Consider the following 21,531-nt stretch of genomic DNA (forward strand, 5'->3'; position numbering starts at 1 on the left):
AGAGGAGTATGCTAACAATTTATCAGAAGGTTTCCCGGCTGTTTTGAAAGCTTGGCATTTCTTTCTGCTAAACGTCGCTGCCTGTTTCGGCACGGAAAAGGGCTCCTGGCTCCTCAGGATGATTTTTTGGGAGGAAAGAAGCATTTCAGCAGAGGGAGCTTCTCCTATCACCGCAACTCCACACCTCCCGTGAAGGTGTTACAAAATTCAGGGGCCTCTCCAAGAGACGGAAAGAAATTGGCAGGTGAGTATACTGCCTAAGGCTGTGATCCTATACTCGCTTACCTAGGAACAAGTCCCTTTGAACCTGAAGGGACTCAGGCTTATGTCTGAATGGACGCATGCAGAAGAATATAAGAGCATACCGCCTCTGATATTGGAGGCAGTGTACATAAGCCGTCATAGCTTGGTAGAAGTAGGAAGGTACCTCGAGAGCCATCTAGTCCAACCCCTTGCAATGCTATCCCATACAAGAATCAAACCTGCGACCTTGACATTATCAGCACCGCACTCAAACCAACTGAGCTATCCAGGCTGAGTAGAATTGCAGCTCAATCTTTCAAGTGGGAAACCCTTTCTCTGACTTCAGTAAGCCACCGATTTGAAAGCGGAGAAAACAGAAAGAGAATTCCCCCCCTCCCTTCCTCTCTTGTGATTCTAGAACCCAGGGACAGACATCCAAGGAAGATTCAGGTTAGGCGAAAGAAAGGACTCCCTTCATGCAGCACGTAGTTAAACTACGCAATTTGCTCCAACAAGAGGTAGTCATGGCCGCCAACTCCGATGGAATTAAAAGAAGGTTAGAGACAAATTCATAGAGGAACAGCGGCTACTAGCCATGATGGCTATCGTTCCGCTTCCACTGTTGCAAGGTTTTCCAAACTTGGGTCTCCAGCTGTTTTTGGCCCTTCATCCCTGACACTGGTCCTGCAAGCTAGGGATGCTAGTAGTCCAACAACAGCTGGAGACCCATGTTTGGGAAACCCTGCACTGTTGGATACAGTATGTCTCTAAATACCATTTGCTAGGGCTCACATGTTGGGAGAGGGCTGTTGCAACCATGTCCTGCCTGTTTGCTTCCTGTGGACATCTGATTGGCCACTGTGAGAACAGAATGCTGGATTTGATGGGCCTTTGGCCTGATGCAGCAATGCGATTCTTATGCTTTTAGCTCATCACCTCAGGATCTGAATCACTAGCAAAAGAGGGGAGAGGACAGATCCCCTATTATTGGTCTAAACCAGTTTTTCCTAAACTTTGGGTCTCCAGCTGTTTCAGGACTACAACTCCCACCATCCCTAGCTAGGAAGACCAGTGGTGAGGGAGGATTTGGAACTGGAGACCCAGTTGGAGACCCAAGTTTGGGAAACACTGGTCTAAAGAAACCACTCACTCTGCCTCACATATTCTCTCATTCCCTTTATCCCGCATTGCTTCTCTTTCTTGCCATTCAAACTTTAACCTGCCTTGACTCCCTAAGAGTTGTGTTTTCATTCCTTTCTCCTCCTGCCCTGTTTTGCAGCGGCTCTCTGGGCACACATGTTATAACACTTTCCAGCTGCAGCTGTCATCACAGTTCAATGGACTTATTATGAGGCTTTAATTCACTGTAGCTAAACTGACTTCCTTGTGAGTCATTGCATTGCCTCGGGAGCTCCTTTTGTTTAAGTGCCTGGTAAATACAGAAAATGGAAGGGCAGTTGGTGCAAAGATCACTCCATCTAAGGGTGCTGGGCTGGTAACCTGATATCTAAGGCATGTCTCCAGCAGCAGCATATGTGGAGCTGGGGTGGATCTGGCTGCCTGACTCTGGGGTCACTGCCGCATCTTCAACAGGCTGCAGCAGGGCAGTAGCAAGGTTGGAGCTGCATGGTACGTTTCTGAGCACATTTCAAAGTGTTGGTGCTGACCTTTAAAGCCCTAAATGGCCTTGGTCCAGTATACCTGATGTGGGGAGGGCAGTTGCTTATGGAGGAACCATTTGTATGTTGCAAATAGACACTGGGAATTTCAAGGGGTGTGTGTGTGGCAGCATCGTAGTGCATCTTTGTGCGCTTTGTGTACAGAGGTGCATTACACATCTCGCTGCGTCAGCTGATGGTCGTTCCATTTGCAGGGAAGCTTTTGCATTGCTGCAAAAGTGTCTCCAAGGACAGAGATATTTTTCCCTGGAGGTAATAATGACAACCATTCAGATATATGAGAGAAAGTGAAGGGATGCATTCAGCGACACCAATGATTTGGAGACCACATTGGCTATAGAATGGTTTGTGCTGGCTTTCATATAGTATATGTGGGGCTACCTTTGAAGGTGACCCGGAAACTGCAACTAATCCAGAATGCGGCAGCTAGACTGGTGACTGGGAGTGGCTGCTGAGACCATATAACACTGGTCCTGAAAGACCTACATTGGCTCCCAGTACATTTCCGAGCACAATTCAAAGTGTTGGTAAAGACGTTTAAAGCCCTAAATGGCCTCAGCCCAGTATACCTGAAGGAGCATCTCCACCCCCATCATTCTGCCCAGACACTAAGGTTCAGCACCAAGGGCCTTCTGGCGGTTCCCTCACTGTGAGAAGCAAAGCTACAGGGAACCAGGCAGAGGGCCTTCTCGGTAGTGGCGCCCACCCTGTGGAACACCCTCCCATCAGATGTCAAAGAGATAAACAACTACCTGACATTTAGAAGACACCTGAAGGTTCAGTGAAGTTTTTAATGTGTGACATTTTAATGTATTTGTGATCTTTGTTGGAAGCTGCCCAGAGTGGCTGGAAAGACCCTGCCAGATGGGTGGGGTACAAATAATAAATTATTATAAATTATTATTATTGTTATGGTTGCACCAGTGAGGTTGCCATTGCCAGAGTGCTGAAACAGCAACTTCATGGCCCCAACTTTGCACCAAGCCCATCTTTGTTCATATGAGTAAATAGCGTTTCCATGCGCTCTGGTTTCCGTCACGGTGTTCCATTGTGCCAGAAGCGGTTTAGTCATGCTGGCCACATGCTGGCCCATATGACCCAAACACAGGCTCCCTCAGCCTGAAAGCGAAATGAGCGCCACAGCCCCATAGTCACCTTTGACTGGACTTAACCGTCCAGGGTTCTTTTACCCTTTACCATATGAGCAGCAGTAAAGCTGGTGTCAGGAGGGTGGCCCCCACTACACTTGGGTTTAACATACACCAAGGTACAACTCAGGGCTTTTCTCAGCTGGAACTCACAGGAACTCAGTTCCGGCACCTCTCCGGTGGGTGCCATTGCCATTATAAGTGAACAAGGCACCTCTTTTTCTAGAAAAATAGCACTGGTGCAACTTGACCTCTGGTTTATTTCATAAGGACAGAGGAGCACAAGAATGACTTTGCTGGAGCAAATCAATGATTAATCTAATATTTTTGTCAGCACTTTACCATCAATTGTGACCAGAGATGACCACAGAGTAGGATGTTTTACCACTAAGGACAGAGGAGCACAAGAATGACTTTGCTGGAGCAAACCAATGAGTAATATAATCTTTGTGTCAGCACTTTACCATCAGTTGTGACCAGAGATGACCACAGAGTAGGATGTTTTACCACATTAGCATGGAGTGGGGGCTCAAAGACATCTCCCAGCTTGATCTGGGAGGAAGCAAAGAATATTCCCCCTGTGTTGTACCTCAGACTAGGAAGGGAGAGGGTTGCTACCTCCTTCATTTGAGGATCAAGCAATGGGCAGGCTGGCTGGTCTCAGACATGCTATTGGAGGGCTACCACATCCAAGAGAACATGCGTGACACACTACTTTGCCCTTTTGGGAACAATACAGACTTGCACTGGAGAGACATGTTCAAATACCAACTCAGACGGAGTTTGGTATGGCCAGGCATGATCCTAACAGATAAACCTATATTATACTGGCTGGCTGCCCAAGCACTTTTCAAAATTTAAAGCCATTGATGGCCTGAGCCCCCCATATCCCTGAGACCACCTTGCATAGGTGCCAACTCCCTGGGGCCCTGGGTGCCCAAGCACCCACAAACTTCCCCATGAAAGGGCCGGGCACCCACAAATTTTGGTGCCAGGGCGATGCACACTGCATGGTACCCACGGGCCAGGGCACCCATGGTGTGATAACACTCCTGCCACCTTGCCTCATTCAAGCAGCAACACCAATGATGGCAGTCCCATTAGCTCCTGCTTGGTGTTGCATGTATCCCATTTTACAGGGGACAGTCCTCTGTTTGAAGCCTGTCCAGTCCACGTTCAGTTTAAGACCACTGCAAGAAGGGGCAGTGGAGCTTTGGCGTTGCCCAGCACCAGTTAGTGCCTCAATCACAGGCTGAGCAGGTCACGTGACGACCGTCTTCCTCACTGCAGTGAGATGTACCACATTTCTATTTGAACTACAGTAATCATTTCTAAGGGGACGCGGGTGGTGTTGTGGGTTAAACCACAGAGCCTAGGACTTGCCGATCAGAAGGTCAGCAGTTCAAATCCCGACAACGGGGTCAGCTCCCGTTGCTCGGTCCCTGCTCCTGCCAACTTAGCAGTTCGAAAGCACGTCAAAGTGCAAGTAGATAAATAGGAAGGTACCTTCTGACGGGAAGGTACCTGTCAGGGGCTCAGGAGCAGAGGCACAGGAAAGGGAGGAAATAGAGAGCGAGGGGGAGGAATCCGAAGGAAATGTTAGCGATGACAGCGGTCCGAGGTCTCTGAGTCTTTCCAGCGAATCGGAAGATTCACAGAAAGGGGCTCCCATGGTCAGAGCAAGGGGGGTGCCGAGGGGGACACCCCAGGAAGAAGGGACCAGAGGGGACTCAGAGAGCAGCAGTTGGAAATCAGGACCAGCTTCCCCACCAGAGCGCAGTAGGGGGGAGGAGTCCCAGGGATCGGGAGTAGGCGGCTCAACGCCAGCGGGAGGACATGAGTCAGGATTGGCCACGCCTCCATCGGGGAGCGAGGAAACGGTCAAGAGGAAGGTTGAAGGCTGGGCGCGCGCGCCAAGTTCAAATGTACAGGAGGGCGGCGCAGTTGGCAGCCCGGATAGAGAGCCAGGTCCCAAAGCCCGCCGAAAAGAGGGGGAGGAGTCAGGGGGGTCAGCGTCAGAAGAGTCCAGAAAGGAGGAGACCCCGGGGGGCAGAAGGACCCAGAGGAGAAAGGAGAAACGGAAGAGGTGGAGTAAGGTTAGAGTCTTGAGTTGGTGTACAGGGGGTGGAGACTCAGATGGAGCTTCGCCGGTCTAGCCTCTAAGACGTAGAGCTGGGGCGCTCCGGTTTGGAAATGGAAACTGTACTTCAATAAAGACCTTTGTACATTACTGCCGGCTAGCGTTGGTCCTCTGTGAGCTGGGACCTGGAGCCAGCTCTGACAGTACCTTTTAATCATTTCTAAACTTGCTTCTATAGTTATAAATTAGCACATGCAGATTTTGTGCAATCCTGCATCCTCTTTTGAAGCAAGGCGTTTCCTCTTTTTCCCTTGTCCAATTTTCTGCAAACGTGGACATTTTTCTACAGGGAAGAATCTTCCCAGTTTGCTTCACCTTTACGGACAGACTTCTAATCTGCCATTAGAGTGCAAGATGCTCATTTGTGTCGTGAGTCCCTGGCACAGAGTGGGTGTCCTAAACTTAAAATACAAGATCAGAATCTGGAATCTTAACTCAGAGCTTTAGCAAAATTGATTCGTGTGCTTAGTTCTAAAGATCCCTGATCGTATCTGAGTGCCGACAAATACCTTATTGTCTCCTTTCTTGCTCTTTCTGCCTTGAACAAGAACAAAAGCCCTAGATATTTCCTGCAGTAATTTCACGGGATTTATAGCTCTGATGCATCCCAGTAGTTCCAGTGATATCTAGGGGTGTTGATGATGCTTTTCCTGAAACCGCATGCTGCATTAGAGCTAAGGCATTTCAAAATCTCAGGAAAGGGTTTAGTTTCCCAGAAAACAGCGCTTGAATTTTCTAAAATAAGCAGCACTTGAATTTCTTAAAAGCTGCCTTTGAATAGGAGAAGGCACGATTTAGCTGCTAGAACGTAGGCAGAGATGTCTTACAGAGATGAATACTGCTCCAGGCTTTATTTTGACTGAGTTGATGTTTAATTAAATATCTCCTTTCAGCACTGGAAGCAAGGTAAGTGATTCTTCCACAAGGATGTCTGAGCAAATGAATTTCAAGTGCGCAATAAGGGTCAGAAATAGAAGCAAACTTGATGGTATGGTTTCTGGGTTTTAAAGGAAGCTTTTAATTTAATTTAATTTTTAAAAAAGGAACACCAGGAATGGATGAATTAGCGATTACATATTTTAAAAGCAATCTTGGCAACATTACTGAAGCAATACCAAAATGGAGTTTCAATCATATCAGTTAAGAAATTAAGGGCTAGGCTAATGTTTACTGTCACCACCCATCAGTCTGGCCTTGTGGTTCAGAGTTGCGTAAGCAGAAAACAGAACTCCCATGGATGGTGTTGAATGGAGCTGTTCTTGAAAGCTTTTATTTTTATTTTTTTATGTCAAATAATGAGAGGAAGGTCGCCTAACAGGTATGAGGAGGCAGGGGGAAAACATGACTCTTCTAATAGCTTCCGGTTTGTTTCTGGAGCTTTTTACCTTTGCATCCCCTCGCATGGGACATGAAGATCTCAGATAAGGTTTGCCGCTGTATGAATCCCCACACTTGTTAATGTCAACAGTGTGACAATTCGTATCTGAGTCCCATCTACAAAAAGAAGCTAGATCAGCTGTAAGGAAGCGGCTGCCTCTTTTCTTCTGTGGTTGTAAAGATGTACAAGGAGTGGCCAAGAGACTGATACTGATGTGTTGGAAGAATAGAGATACAATTCCCCTTAATCGAATGACAACATTGGCAACATGTGAACGGACAGCTTATAGATGCAGACTTTCTTTGGATAAATACAATGATATTTGGAATGAGTTTACAGAGAATATATTAGATTATTGACAGTTACATGTTTATTAGGATAAAAATAATATACACATCTGTATATTAATGTATGGTAATGTAACTATATATATTTTCATCCCCCCTTTCATTCTTTCTTTCTTTTTCCCCTCACTATCTTTTTATAAATGAAATTCTTCTAATATTTTAAAGGGGGTGTCAGGGGTTCAGGGAGAGAGGCACAGATGAGGGAGGAGACTGAGAGCGAGGGGGAAGAATCCAGGAACGAGGAGGAGGAGGGTGACAATGACTTGAGGGCTTCCATGAGTCTCTCAAGTGAATCGGAGGATTCCCAAAAGGGGGTGCCCCTGGTCAGGCCAAGGGGAGCCACAGGGGGGACTCGTCAGGAGCAGGGGAGCAGCAGGGAAACCCTGAGTGGGAGTGGGAGATCGGGGCAGGCTTCCCAGCCGGAACGGAGTGAAGAGGGTGGAGTTCCCAGTGTGACAGGCGGAGCAGAGCAGGAAGCAGAGAGGGGAAGGAGATCGGGGCAAGACGTCCTGCCGGAAGGGGCGGAGAGTAGCACAGAGAGTAGTATAACTGTCAAGAGGAAGGTCAGGGGTAGCGAACGCGCGCCAAGTTCAAATGTGGAGGCGCGCGGAAATGCGGAGAGTCCGGAGGAGGAGCCTGGTCCCAAAGCACGGAGGAGGGGGGAGCAGGCGTCTGGGGACTCAGCGTCAGGGGAAAGCAGGAGGGAAGGAACCCAGGGGGGCAGAAAGACCCTGCGGAAAAGGAAGGACAGGAAGAGGTGGACCAGCACAAGCCTCTTAAACTGGTGTAGAGGCGGGACTGATTCAGAGGGGACTTCAGCGGTCTAAGCGTAACAGACGTGGGGCTGCGCGCCTCGGCTGTGGAACAAACAATGTACTTCAATAAAGACTTTTGTAAATAAAGTGGACTTGGTGTTGGTCTCTTGTGAGCTGGGACCTGAGGCGGCCCTGACAGGGGGGAATATGTACAAGGGGTTCTCTGATGTGCCAGTGGCAATCTCTTTCAGTGCCTGGGGTGCGACAAGAGAGCAAAACCAGCTGATTTAAAACTGAAGGCCAAACTAGGTAAGATACCATTCACACGATTAGCAGTTGCGTAAATGGCTTTTTTTTTTTTTTTAAGTGAGCTGCGAGCACAAAGGGGACTGATCTTGATCAGGGTAGAGCAGAGCAGTTTCAGTTCCTGCAGCACTCCTGACCCAGACTGGGCAACCCACGCCTACTATTTGCAGTGGAAGAAATGCTCCCATTCAATGCCAGCGAAGTCTCCCCACCCAAAGTCAACACTATCCACCATATTCCCTGCGTCTCCTACTATTGGGTATCCAGTAAGTGATGAATGTCTCCAGAGCAGACAAAGCAAGAAGGAAAATGGGGGAGATAAGAGTAGAGAGATAGCCCTGTGAGGTAAAGGGAAATGAGTTTTTTTCAAAGTTAAAGGAAGGATTTGAATAAGAATACTGAGGTTGGTAAAGGGACCGTACTGAAGATTTACTCTCAGTTAGAAATAGCTGTCATAACACGAAAAGGATGCATTACAGACATCCAAGTGTCCCTCAAAGTTTCCAGGGACAGTCCCAGATTTACAGAAGCCATCCCAGTTTCTGATTTGATCCCAGAATGTCTTGCTTTTCCTTAGGATGTCCCTATTTTCATCAAAGAAATGTTGGAGGGCATGGAGTGATGCGACCCTCGAGCCAAGCAGATAAGTAACTATACAACCTTTAGAAGACATCCGAAGGCAGCCCTTTTGGGGGAAGTTTTTTAATGTTTAATGTTTTCTTATGTTTTTATATCTGTTGGAAGCTGCCCAGAGTGGCTGGGGCAAAGCAGTCAAATGATTGGGGTATAAATAATAAAATTATTATTATTATTATTATGGAACAGGAGGTCCCTATCCGATAGCTCTCCCTTTCTTCCTTCCTCATTTCTTACTTCACTTTTCCTGCCTCCTAGTTCTCCTCGATACTTTCTCCAAAATATATCTGCTTCCTCAAATGTCTCAAATCGTCTTCTTTTTCCTTTGAAGTTGAAGGAAATCCCCACTGGGTATTCCCATCTGAAAGATATTGATTTGGCCTTTAGTGCTTTTGTTAGAAATTGGAATTGCTGTCTCTTTTTTATCAGCCTAGGTGGGACTTCTCGTAGAATTATTATTTCCTTTCCATCTATGGTTAATTTGTTCTTACTCTTTACTTGGAGGATCTTATCTTTCATCCAATTCGATGTGAATACAATGATGCAGTCTGCCGGCCATTTGTTCATTTTTGCTTTTCTTGAGTTCACTCTGAAGATTTTCTCTGTCTGTTCTATTATGTCTTTTTCCTGTAGATGTAGCCACTTTGCTAAAGTTTCAATCATCTTCTTCCAAATATCCTCCTTCTCCTCTTCTGGAACATTTCTGAATCTCAAAGTCTTCTCTTTAATCTGCATCTGTATCATTGCTAGCGCATCCCCAGTAGCTTCCTGGATTGCTTTTTGTTCCTCCATCTCCTTTTTCAATTTGTCCATTTCTTTTCTTTGTTCCCTTTGTTCTTTGCTAATTTTCTTCACCATCTCATCCATTTGTTGATTCTTATTCTTAATTTCTTGCACTTTCTTATCTGTCTCCTTCATTCCTTCTAAAACTTCTGTTAATTTTTCCTTTATTTCTTCATTTTCTTTTTCATTTTTTTTCATTGTGTTTTCTAATTTTTCCAATTTCCCATCAATTGTGTTGATTTTTTCTTCCAACTCTTTTCTCAATCCTCCCAAGTCCAATTTCAAACTGATAATAAGCTCCCTCAAGTCCATTTCTTCAAGGCCTGAGTTTCTTCTTAATTGTTGCTGTTGACTTCCAGTTCCAGTCTGTTTTTTAATTGCATGAGACATTTTGCGTTCTCTTTTCCAACCACCAGATGTCCTCCTATTGTTCCAATTTTCCTTTGTTACTGCTTTTCCTACTTTGTCCACTGGGTGTCACTGTGTTCTTATTGACTCAGCTTGCCAGCTTCTGCCCTCCTTTAATCCTCTCTTTCACTATTTTGTCTTCGTCACTTCCTCCTTCTTCCTCCTTCTTGATGATTACTCAGCGTCTTCAGGAGGTCCCTATTTTCAACAGAGAAATGTTGGAGGGCATGTGCATAGTGTGCAATTCAGTATGAGCCAGCATAGTTAGCATGTGGGACTAGGACCTCGTAGGCCTGGGTTCAAATCCCTACTCAACCATGAAGCTAATGGGATAACCTTGAGCCATGAACAAATAAGAAGAAGAAGAAGAGTTTGGATTTGATATCCCGCTTTATCACTACCCTAGGGAGTCTCAAAGCGGCTAACATTCTCCTTTCCCTTCCTCCCCCACAACAAACACTCTGTGAGGTGAGTGAGGCTGAGAGACTTCAGAGAAGTGTGACTAGCCCAAGGTCACCCAGCAGATGCATGTGGAGGAGCGGAGACGCGAACCCGGTTCACCAGATTACGAGTCCACCGCTCTTAACCACTACACCACACTGGCTCTCAAATAAGCTTGGCAGATGGTAGGGACATCGATCGCAAAAGTTCTACTGACAGCCCGAGTTGCTGTACCTTCTTGTTAAATTGGTGCTGACCTTTAAAGCCCTTAACGGCCTCGGTCCTGTATACCTGAAGGAGCGTCTCCACCCCCGTCGTTCTACCCGGACACTGAGGTCCAGCACCGAGGGCCTTCTGGTGGTTCCCTCACTGCGAGAAGACAAATTACAGGGAACCAGGCAGAGGGCCTTCTCGGTAGTAGCACCCTCCCTGTGGAACGCCCTCCCACCAGATGTCAAAGAGAAAACAGCTACCAGACTTTTAGAAGACATCTGAAGGCAGCCCTGTATAGGGAAGCTTTTAATGTTTGATGTATTAGAGTATTTTAATATATATATTTTTGGAAGCCACCCAGAGTGGCTGGGCGGGGTACAAATAATAAATTATGGGCGGGGTACAAATAAATTATTATTATTATTATTATTATTATTATTATTATTATTATTATTATTAAACTGTTGTAGCCCTGGGGAAAGAAAGGGGTCTAACAAAACTTCACTGAGGAGAGGATCTTTATCAGATGTAAGGCAGATGTCTAACCAGCATAGAAGAAACCTCACCCAGGTGACAGTCTCTACCTTGTGTTGACCTCCCTGTAGACACAAGGCTGCATAGGGTACACAGCGTGAAATCAACAAATAGTCTCTTGGGGGTTTTGTGTTGTAAGGATAAAGGGGTGTGTGTGAACCATGTATACCACCTCAAGCTCTTTGGAGAAAAGGTGGGAGATGAATGTAACAGCAAGCCAGAGTGCAATATTGTCTTCGAAACAGAACTGCTGGGCTGTTGCTTTGGCTGCTCCCTGCACACACTCTTGCTTGCTAAAAATGTCTCCAATACTCCTCTGGCAGGGAAAAGATAACTATCCCCCCTTCTTTCAGATTCCAGTGTCTTGAAAGATGCTCTGACAGTTCCTCTGGGCTCGCAATGTGGCTGCAGAATATGCATTGGGATTGTTTTACATAGCATTTGTATCTGCCATCAGTTGTCACCCCTCTCTGGATGATTCACAACTCAGAAATAAGCTGAGACAAATGTGTGTGTGGTGTTGTTGTTTTTTTAAAAAAATCCTAGATGTCCATGTCTTTTTCATTGTTCCACTTTAGAGAGCTTTGTATTTGTCACAGGAAACTGGATCATTCATATATAGCGATAAATTAGAGCCAGAGTGGTGTAATTGGAGATAGATGATAGATAGATAGATAGATAGATAGATAGATAGATAGATAGATAGATAGATGATAGATAGATGATAGATGATTGATAGATAGATATAATCTGTTTCCACAGAAGCAGACAAACATATTCAGACGCAGTCACATACAATCTTCCTCTCTTTTTCACTGTTTTATTTGGATATTTTGCATTGTTCAATTTGATGTTTTAAGATAGGTTACAGAAGAACCGCCTAGAGATTTCTTTAAAAAATAAATATAGAAACAATTCAAATTAAAAAATAAAATAATAATGTAAAGTGGCATGCAAGCCTCATCTAGTTTCCCTTGGAAAACTAAAAACCCCAAAGTTTAAAAATCCCAGAGATAACAATCAAATTATTTATTAAAGCTGGGCTACCTTCTTTTGTTTGGTCAACTGTGTTCAGCAGCACTTGGTGGTGGGCAGGCAGAGATTGCTATAAGAGTATAGATCTGGGCTGAACATTAGGAGAACCTTCCTGATAGTAAAGGTAAAGGTAAAGGACCCCTGGATGGTTAAGTCCAGTCAAAGGCGACTATGGGGTTGCGGCGCTCAACTCACTTTCAGACCGAGGGAGCCAGTGTTTGTCCGCAGACAACTTTCTGGGTCATGTGGCCAGCATGACTAAACCACTTCTGGCGCAATGGGAACACCATGACAGAAATCAGAGTGCACGAAAATGCCGTTTACCTTCCCACTGCAGCGGAACCTATTTATCTACTTGCACTGGTGTGCTTTCAAACTGCTAGGTTGGCAGGAGCTGGGACTGAGCGACAGGAGCTCACCCCGTCGTGGGGATTCGAACTGCCGACCTTCTGATCGGCAAGCTTAAGAGACTCAGTGGTTTAGACCACAGTGCCACCCACATAGTAGCAGCAGTTCAATAATAGAACCCATGTACCTAGATTTGTGGTGCATTGGTTAGGGATTCTCTGGTTCTGAGTTGCCTGCATAGAGCCAGGAGTCGGACTAACAAGACCCCTTCCAGCTCTGTGATTTGGGAGGAAGGATGTAAACCGAAACCTTCTGCCCCACTAATTTTACTTTAAGTATCAGCTGCAAGGGTCAGTTTCCTTGTTTACATCAAGCGAAACCAAACCAAAGGTTTTTTCTGCTCTGCTTTATATTCTCCCATCAAGGGCTCTACATTATTTAAGCAATTCGTGAGCAGCCTTTAGCTAAGACTTGGATTCGTTGAAAGCACTTCATTAGCTGAGCAACACTCCTCACTGTGAGCTACCAAAGCAGGAAGAAAATTACTTTAGTAAATATCAAAGGGTTTGGCATTAATCCATCCATTCTAGAAGGTGCAAGTGTTTTGTTTTGTTTTTTGTTTCTGATTTGAAAACAATTATTTGCAGCATTTGCTACATTTGCTGCAAAGCAATTTATTGTTGCAAATCAGAAGACTATTTTAGGAGATGGCAGTCTCAGTCTTAACATGCAAGGAGTATATATTTTCCGGTTCCTACCTCTGTTCAGCAAATGTTGCACCAGAGAAATATAGTAGATGTTGGTAGCAGCAGATATAGATGTTTACCACACATGATGGAAAGGAGATTAGAACAAGGAGATAATTCCTGCTTTCATCAATAGCAATTTAACTCAAATGCATAGCTATGTAGAGGATAGACCCATGGTTAGCCTTAGCAGTGGTAGTCCTGAATGAAACCTTGCTGAGGCCATAGACTGAAGCCTATGAGGAAAATGTCATACCTCTCAACATTTTGGGAGGGCAATTCAGGGCACCACCCCCTGCACCGTCCCACTGACCTAGGGTCGGATTTAGATTTGATGGGGCCCTAAGCTACTGAAGGTAATGGGGCCCTTTATATGTCCTTTGTCCTTTGTCTTTTATATGTCCAGCTGTCCTTTGTCAACAACAAATTTTGCTGTTTTTTGTGTTGAATATATGCTGTATGGTAATTTATGGACCTAATAGGTATCTAAAGCCATTTGCACATAACAAAATATTTATATTATCAAAGTAATTGTTGAACTGAAATACAATTAAGAAGAAGTATATTAACAGTAAAATACAATTAAGAAGAAGTATATTAATAGTGAAATAATTATTAAGCTCTAACTTAAAATGATTTTTTATTCATAACAAACTTAATAATGCAAACATATTGGCATTTGGCAATAACAAAAGTTCCTTAAGAAACACAATTCACAAAGACTCATAATGAGCAAACCAGTGATATTTTAGGGAGCAGGCTAGCAGCTGGGGCCCATTACTTACATCATAGGAGCCTACACAACACAAAACACTGTTGCTGTATGTAGGTTTTATTTTTTATCTTATATTTTGGAAATGTACATCCAGTTTATTCCCCTTTAAACCTTTTTGGGGCCCCAAGAGAGTGGGGCCCTTAGCTATAGCTTGTTAGCTTATACGTAAATCCAGCACTGCATTGACATCTGCCACTCGTCTGTCCACTCTCCCCCCCCCCTTTGTCCACTATCATCCTCCTACACAGCCTTGGGGGAGCATCAGGAGTTGCCATGGGGACCAGCGTGGCCTAGCGGAAGGCTGCACAGCCTCCTCTTCCTCCTCCGGTGTCACATACATTCATATTTCCAGAAGCCAGCTTTCTCAGTTTTCCAGCTTAAGGGGGCTGTCAATGGATTATTATTTTTCTGGAATGAACTAACACAGAATGCTAAGTGTGCTCTTTATGCCATTAGTTTTCTGGAAGTGGCTCTTATGTGACATGAAAGCTCAAATATAATTTGGAAATTAACAGTTAGGGAAACGAAACAAACTGCTCTGGAAAATTGAGGTAGTAAAGTGAAGAAGTTTGGGCTGGCACAAAGGTAAGGTAAAGGTGACCCCTGACCATTAGGTCCAGTCGTGACCGACTCTGGGGTTGCGACGCTCATCTTGCTTTATTGGCCGAGGGAGCCGGCATACAGCTTCCGGGTCATGTGGCCAGCATGACTAAGCCACTTCTGGCGAACCAGAGCAGCGCACGGAAACACCATTTACCTTCCCGCCGGAGGGAAGGTATTTATCTACTTGCACTTTGAGGTGCTTTTGAACTGCTAGGTTGGCAGGATTGGGCTGGCATACTTGCATACAATTCTTTCCCGCCATTTTCACAGGGAAAGAAAAGTGCAGATGTACGGAAAGGGTGACGGAGTAGCAATGTTGTCCCATGACATTCATATTTGTGTCACACCACACCCACTGGAGTGAATGGAATTGAGCATGGCATGCCACTATATTAGTCAAAAAACCACAGTTCCCAAATGCATCAGGTACTATAGTGTGAAAGGAACACTGGAGACTGAGGCAGAAGTGCTAGCGCTATAATCAGGAAAACTTAACAAAGTATTCCCCACAAAATATTCCGACTGCACCCCTAGTCAATGAAATGAGACATACTTCTAAGTAAACCATGCATAGGATCAGTGCCTGTGAATAAAGTGAGACCAACTTCTTCGCAAGACATTTTCAATTTTGTTCAGGACTAATAAAAGTGTTTCCAGACTAGAAACGTTTGTGGGCTTATTTACAAGGCCAATATACACACGTGGGGGCAAACATGATGAAGGGAATCTATGAAAATGGGGCAGGGGGAAGCAACCTCCTCTCCCTTTCATTATAATGCACATACTGTAGCTCATAACATTGTGTATAATAAACATTGAAGTTAAATTGAGCATTCTTTTTTTCTTTTTTTTTAGTAAACTGATATCTCGGATAGCAGTGTTTATGTGCCGGTGATGTCATTCACTGAAATAGCTTGCCTTTCTAATGAAGAGCAATATTTTGAATGAATGCATTATTCATACAATGGCTCTATAGTTTTCATCATTTTTCTACTATAGTTACCATCTTCCAATGTGTCACTTTATTCTTCACCTTGACAAATGGTAATAAATGAAGAAAAATGGTTTCCATGGTCTAAAATGGTGTTTGCATAATATATGGGAGATATTTCTCAGCCTCTAACAGTTCTGTCACTAATTAAATGGTGTCTGCATGGCATTTTTGGAAGTACGCTTGTAGCATAAATGTTCCTATTGGAGAACATCTATTGCTATTGTGCATGCCACAACAGGAGATCCCTTGGAAAACCCACTACCCAAATTCACATTCTGCTTACTCAACATGCCCTTCTGTTTTTCATGCTTTTCAAATTTTACTTTTTTAAAAATTTGTATCCACAGAAGTATTTATGCATGTGCTTTGTTTGGCACATGACCACTGGGCTTTATGGTCACAATACAACACAAAATTAGGTCTGCATATCACATTGAAATCCATGGATTTACAGAATGTCTAAGTCTGTGGCAAATGCCGACACTTTGATTTTTTGGCAAATGCTTCGTTGCTTTCATACATTTATTCATGTGATAAACAGGTCAGCAACAGAGGTAACCATGAGGGTAGATCACTGCAATGCACTCTATGTGGGACTGCCCTTAAGGCTGATCTGGAAGCTGTAGCAGGTCCAGAATCTAGCAGCTAAGCCGCTAACCAGTGTTGGTGTACCGCTCTGGGCTTTGTGACTGACTTGGGAAAACGCCAGGCAGCTGCGTCCTTCCCCCTCAAGTGCCCCTCGGGATCATCCATCACTTCTCTGTCCCAATGCGCTAAAGGTAAAGGTAAAGGTACCCCTGCCCGTACGGGCCAGTCTTGACAGACTCTAGGGTTGTGCGCCCATCTCACTTAAGAGGCCAGGGGCCAGCGCTGTCCGGAGACACTTCCAGGTCATGTGGCCAGCGTGACAAAGCTGCATCTGGCGAGCCAGCGCAGCACACAGAAACGCCGTTTACCTTCCCGCCAGTAAGCGGTCCCTATTTATCTACTTGCACCCGGGGGTGCTTTCGAACTGCTAGGTTGGCAGGTGCTGGGACTGAACGACGGGAGCGCACCCCGCTGTGGGGATTCGAACCGCCGACCTTTCAATCGGCAAGCCCTAGGCGCTGAGGCTTTTACCCACAGCGCCACCCGCGTCCCGTCCCAATGCGCTACTGTGACACATATCCAAAGATGATTGTTGTTGTTGTTTAGTCGTTTAGTCATGTCCGACTCTTCATGACCCCATGGACCAGAGCACGCCAGATATGTGCACACAATACTGTAGCAGAGTCCAAGCAGAAACTAGGCATAGAGGTGTGGATTCTCAGCTAATTTATTATGTACAAGATCATGTGTTACAGAACAAAGGAAACATGGCTCCTCTTCTCCTTCTTCTCTGAGAGAGAACAGAAAAAAAGCAAAAGTACAACATAACGGAACAGTGTAAGTGAACTTCCATTCTCATGACTCCGATAGTATGGAATGTCAACACAGACATGTGATGAAAACAATCACACATCAGCAGCGGAGAGAATGAAATCCCAACAACCAGAGTGGCCTACTGCCAGCATAGAATGCCTTCCCTGAAAGAACTACACTGGCTTCCATTGCAGAGGGTGGAGCTCTTCTGATTCTATGATTCTATGTCAGCATCATGCAGGGCATTTTGTTGCCCCACCCAGCCAATGACACGAAGAGTGGGGACGCAATGGCACACATTGTTCCTCTATTATATATTTGGGGGGGCAGTTTATCTTTCTCTGTGTTTGTTCTCTATAAGTTCAGACACCTCTCCAGATAGCATTGCCAAACTTTGGCATGGTTTAAGACCGTGCTGTTAGATTGATGTCGTGAAGTGTCTTCCTCTCTTTCTTGTTGTTGAAACAGCAACCACAAAATTCAGTATACAGTGGTACCTCAAGTTAAGAACTTGATTCGTTCTGGAGGTTTGTTCTTAACCTGAAACTGTTCTTAACCTGAGGTACCACTTTAGCTAATGGGGCCTCCCATTGCCACCGCACAATTTCTGTTCTCATTCTGAAGCAAAGTTCTTAACCCGAGGTACTATTTCTGGGTTAGCAGAGTCTGCAGCCTGAAGCGTCTGTAACCTGAAGCGTCTGTAACCTGAAGTACCACTGTATGCATTTCATTTTTTAAAAAATGGCATATGTTATACAACATTCCTTCATGTAATAGCTGCACTCCTGATTTCCCAAGTCCTCTCCTCTGGGATCACTGTTTTCAGATTATCTCGCAAGTTCGCCAAGTTCTTCAGCTGCTCATAATCTGTTCTGGTCCTGCTGCTAACATTGGCAGCATAACCATTAAGCACAGTCGGACCTAAAAGCTCACAATATGGTATGTAATGTAACATTATTTAATTTCACCAGCTGCTGTGACAAGGTGGCTGCTCTTCCGATCGCTATCTTTTATCACTTACATTTTAAAAAAAAATCCCTATGCTGCCCAATAATCATATTCTACAAGTCTTATATCATAGGGTCATCTAGTCCAACCCACTGCAATGCAAAAATCTCAGCTAAATCTCAGCCTATGTCTTAGGTCTGAGGCTATGCAAACCCATATTGCTTGTTTGAATTCGTGGTTGCATTCAGTGCCACATGCTATCCTTTACAGGTTATTTTCTAGGCAACTTTTGGCAACCAAGAACCCTCCAGTTTGGGACTACAATTCCAATCATCCCCAGTCAGCATGATAGCTGTGCACAGAGGCCAGTGCAGTCCAACTTCATTGCATCAATCCATGAATGACTTAACTCCACTCTGTGAACAGGCAGACTCTTTTTAGAAATGTTAAGTTTGCCTGTTGCTCTTCATCATGCTTAAAAAGTAAAGGTAAAGGGACCCCTGACCATTAGGTCCAGTCGTGACCGACTCTGGGGTTGCGGTGCTCATCTCACTTTATTGGCCGAGGGAGCCGGCGTACAGCTTCCGGGTCATGTGGCCTGCATGACTAAGCCACTTCTGGCGACCCAGAGCAGTGCACGGAAACGCCATTTACCTTCCCACCAGAATGGTACCTATTGATCTACTTGCACTTTGACGTGCTTTTGAACTGCTAGATTGGCAGGAGCAGGGACCGAGCAACGGGAGTTCACCCCGTTGCGGGGATTCGAACCGCCGACCTTCTGATCTGCAAGTCCTAGGCTCTGTGGTTTAACCCACAGCACCACCCGTGTCCCTTTCATCATGCTTGCTTGTGGATAAAAGCCACCACACATGTTTATCTGTGTGACTCTTTTCCTCCAGATTTTAACGCAGCTCTTCATAGTGTCTTTAGCATATTTATAACCACACCATCTCCCAAAGTGGGCTGGACAACCTGAGAATGCATTAAAATGGGCATTCCTCAAACAAATAACTATTTTGTCTGTCATCTAGATGCCATTGATTCTACCACACTCTATTGTGACATGAGGCACACAAACAAACAAAAAATCTCTGTGGGTTTTGTTTGTCTCTCCATTTACATACTTAGCACTGGACCTCTGAGAGCCAGAAAGCAATCCTGGATCAGTCAAGGCTTTGACAAACTGAACATTTTTCCAATGTCTATGCACCTTGTTCCAAACTTATCCGGTGCATGCCGAAAACTCCCATTATCACTGCAAAGAGTAATAACTTCGGCCGAATAAATTTTATCTGATTTCCATCAGTAGGTGGAGATGCAAGGAGATGCTTCATTAAGAAGTAATGTGCAGAAGAGGGATGCGGGTGGCGCTGTGGGTTAAACCACAGAGCCTAGGACTTGCCGATCAGAAGGTCGGCGGTTCGAATCCCCGCGATGGGGTGAGCTCCCGTTGCTCAGTCCCTGCTCCTGCCAACCTAGCAGTTTGAAAGCACGTCAAAGTGCAAGTAGATAAATAGGTACCGCTCCGGCGGGAAGGTAAACAGTGTTTCCGTGCGCTGCTCTGGTTCGCCAGAAGCGGCTTAGTCATGCTGGCCACATGACCTGGAAGCTGTATGCAGGCTCCCTCGGCCAGTAAAGCGAGATGAGCGCCACAACCCCAGAGTCGGTCACAACTGGACCTAATGGTCAGGAGTCCCTTTACCCGTTACCTTTAATGTGCAGAAACAACTGACTCCAACATGAACAATAAAAGAGTTGCCATTAATCATAGGTACTTACAGTATATTTTCTTTTATTTTATTTATTGAATTTATATACCACCCTATACCCAGAGGTCTCAGGGTGGTTCACATAAATGATCACAATATATAAAATCAAAATAAGAACAATAACCCAATAACACACACACACACACACACACAATATCTTCTTCTGTTGTATATTTCCAGAACGAAAGAGCAGGATCCTATGGTGTTCCTATTATATGGAATAATAGGAGAAGGGGCAAGTAAAAGTAATTGGCTAACACCGTTCTGAAGTAATCGCCTATATATGCCATGTATACTTACATAGGCGCCAACTCTGTGGGGCCCTGGCACCCCCACATTTCCTGAAAGTTGGTACCTCCCACCCTTGGGCAGCCTGCACCCAGTTACACAGGAAGGTGTGCTCTACAAAAGTGTAGGGAAGCAGGAAGAGAAATTCCTCCCTGCTGTAACAGTCATATCCACACTCAAGCAGCTTTCCTGAACTTTCATTCAATTCATCACTTACTGCTCAGGTTCTTGTCTCAGTCCACCTGCAGCAATATTCACCTACAGCAGGCTTTCCCAGACTTCGTTCTTCAGCTGTTTTTGGACTACAACTCCCATCATCATTAGCTATCAGGAGCAGTGGTCAGGGATAATGGGAGTTGTGGTTCGAAAACAGCCGGAGACCCAATTTTGGGAAACTCTGATCTAAAGCAACAACCAGTGGCTCTTGTATGAATGTCCATATATGCCTGCATCTTACAGCTGTGTCCAGATGAACATTGCAATTCAGACGACCACCTAGATGCACAAACAGAAGTCTGCTTCCAGAGCGCCCTCTATTTTGTCAGATTTCCACTGTGGCTAATCATTTTGTATATGCCTGGTTTTACGTGCTGAGGGAAATCTTCCTTTTCCCAGTAAACACGCCAACAGTGTATGGCATCTGTGGAAAGGGCAAAAGTGAGCCCAACTTGCCAGAAGTTAAGCAACAGGTTTTTCCCGAAATGCTTCTTTTCATTTTGAAGGGCAGCTTCGCTCACAAAACAAGTGGCTTAGCAGCTTTTTGAAGCCTGTTTTATTCTAGGATTTAGATATCTTTGACCACATGGTTGCACTGTAGTCCTAGATTGCCTCCTGGAATTGCAAGCCTTGGAGCAGAGATGGGAAGCTGTGCTATGCTATGCTAATTTCAATGCCTACTACAGACACATTCTCATTGTCAAGAATTCCCTGCAGATAAGAGCAAATGAGATACCAGGGGAATTGTGCTTGCCATATTCTTCTGGTCTTGAAATAATGCTGTTTTGCAAATGTCCAAGGCATTTCACTTCATAATGTGAGAGCATAAAAAGCGAGATATGCAATGACTTCTACTTGGTTGGAATGAGAGATTAGCCTGAAATCAAAACTGTCTGTGCTGATATATTCTGGTTAGATGTAATTACCTCATGTGCTGTAGGGAGATTAGAAAAATTCCTGTAGAGTGAAGGCAGGAACGGGGGGGGGGGGGGGAGGAAGAGTTGCTTTGGGAGCTCAAATCCAGGGCCATGTTTTAGAATAAATACAGGCTTAATAGTTTGTTAAAGAGCACATTTTTTACATTGCGCTTTTTAAAAGTTCCACCCTTAACCAGATGATTTTCTTGCCTTTTCTTTCTTTTCTTCTGCAGAAAACATTGGCTTCCTGAATTACAAACATATATTATATGCACTGGATTTGAGCTTTATTTGAAGAAGAAATGTTTTATGCCTCCCACTCCCCCCCCCCCAGACACCTGCACTTCTCATTAGCTTAGTCTTCTTCATTTTGTATCTCGGCTTCCACTAAATTGGCTCCGACAATCTGGTGGTTTTGAAAACCAAGCGGAGCAAGCAGGGGGGACTAGTCTGAAAGTGAGAGATAATTTCTGAGGT

This window comes from Podarcis muralis, chromosome 3 (genome assembly GCF_964188315.1).
Source record: "Podarcis muralis chromosome 3, rPodMur119.hap1.1, whole genome shotgun sequence".
Taxonomy (NCBI): Eukaryota; Metazoa; Chordata; class Lepidosauria; order Squamata; family Lacertidae; genus Podarcis; species Podarcis muralis.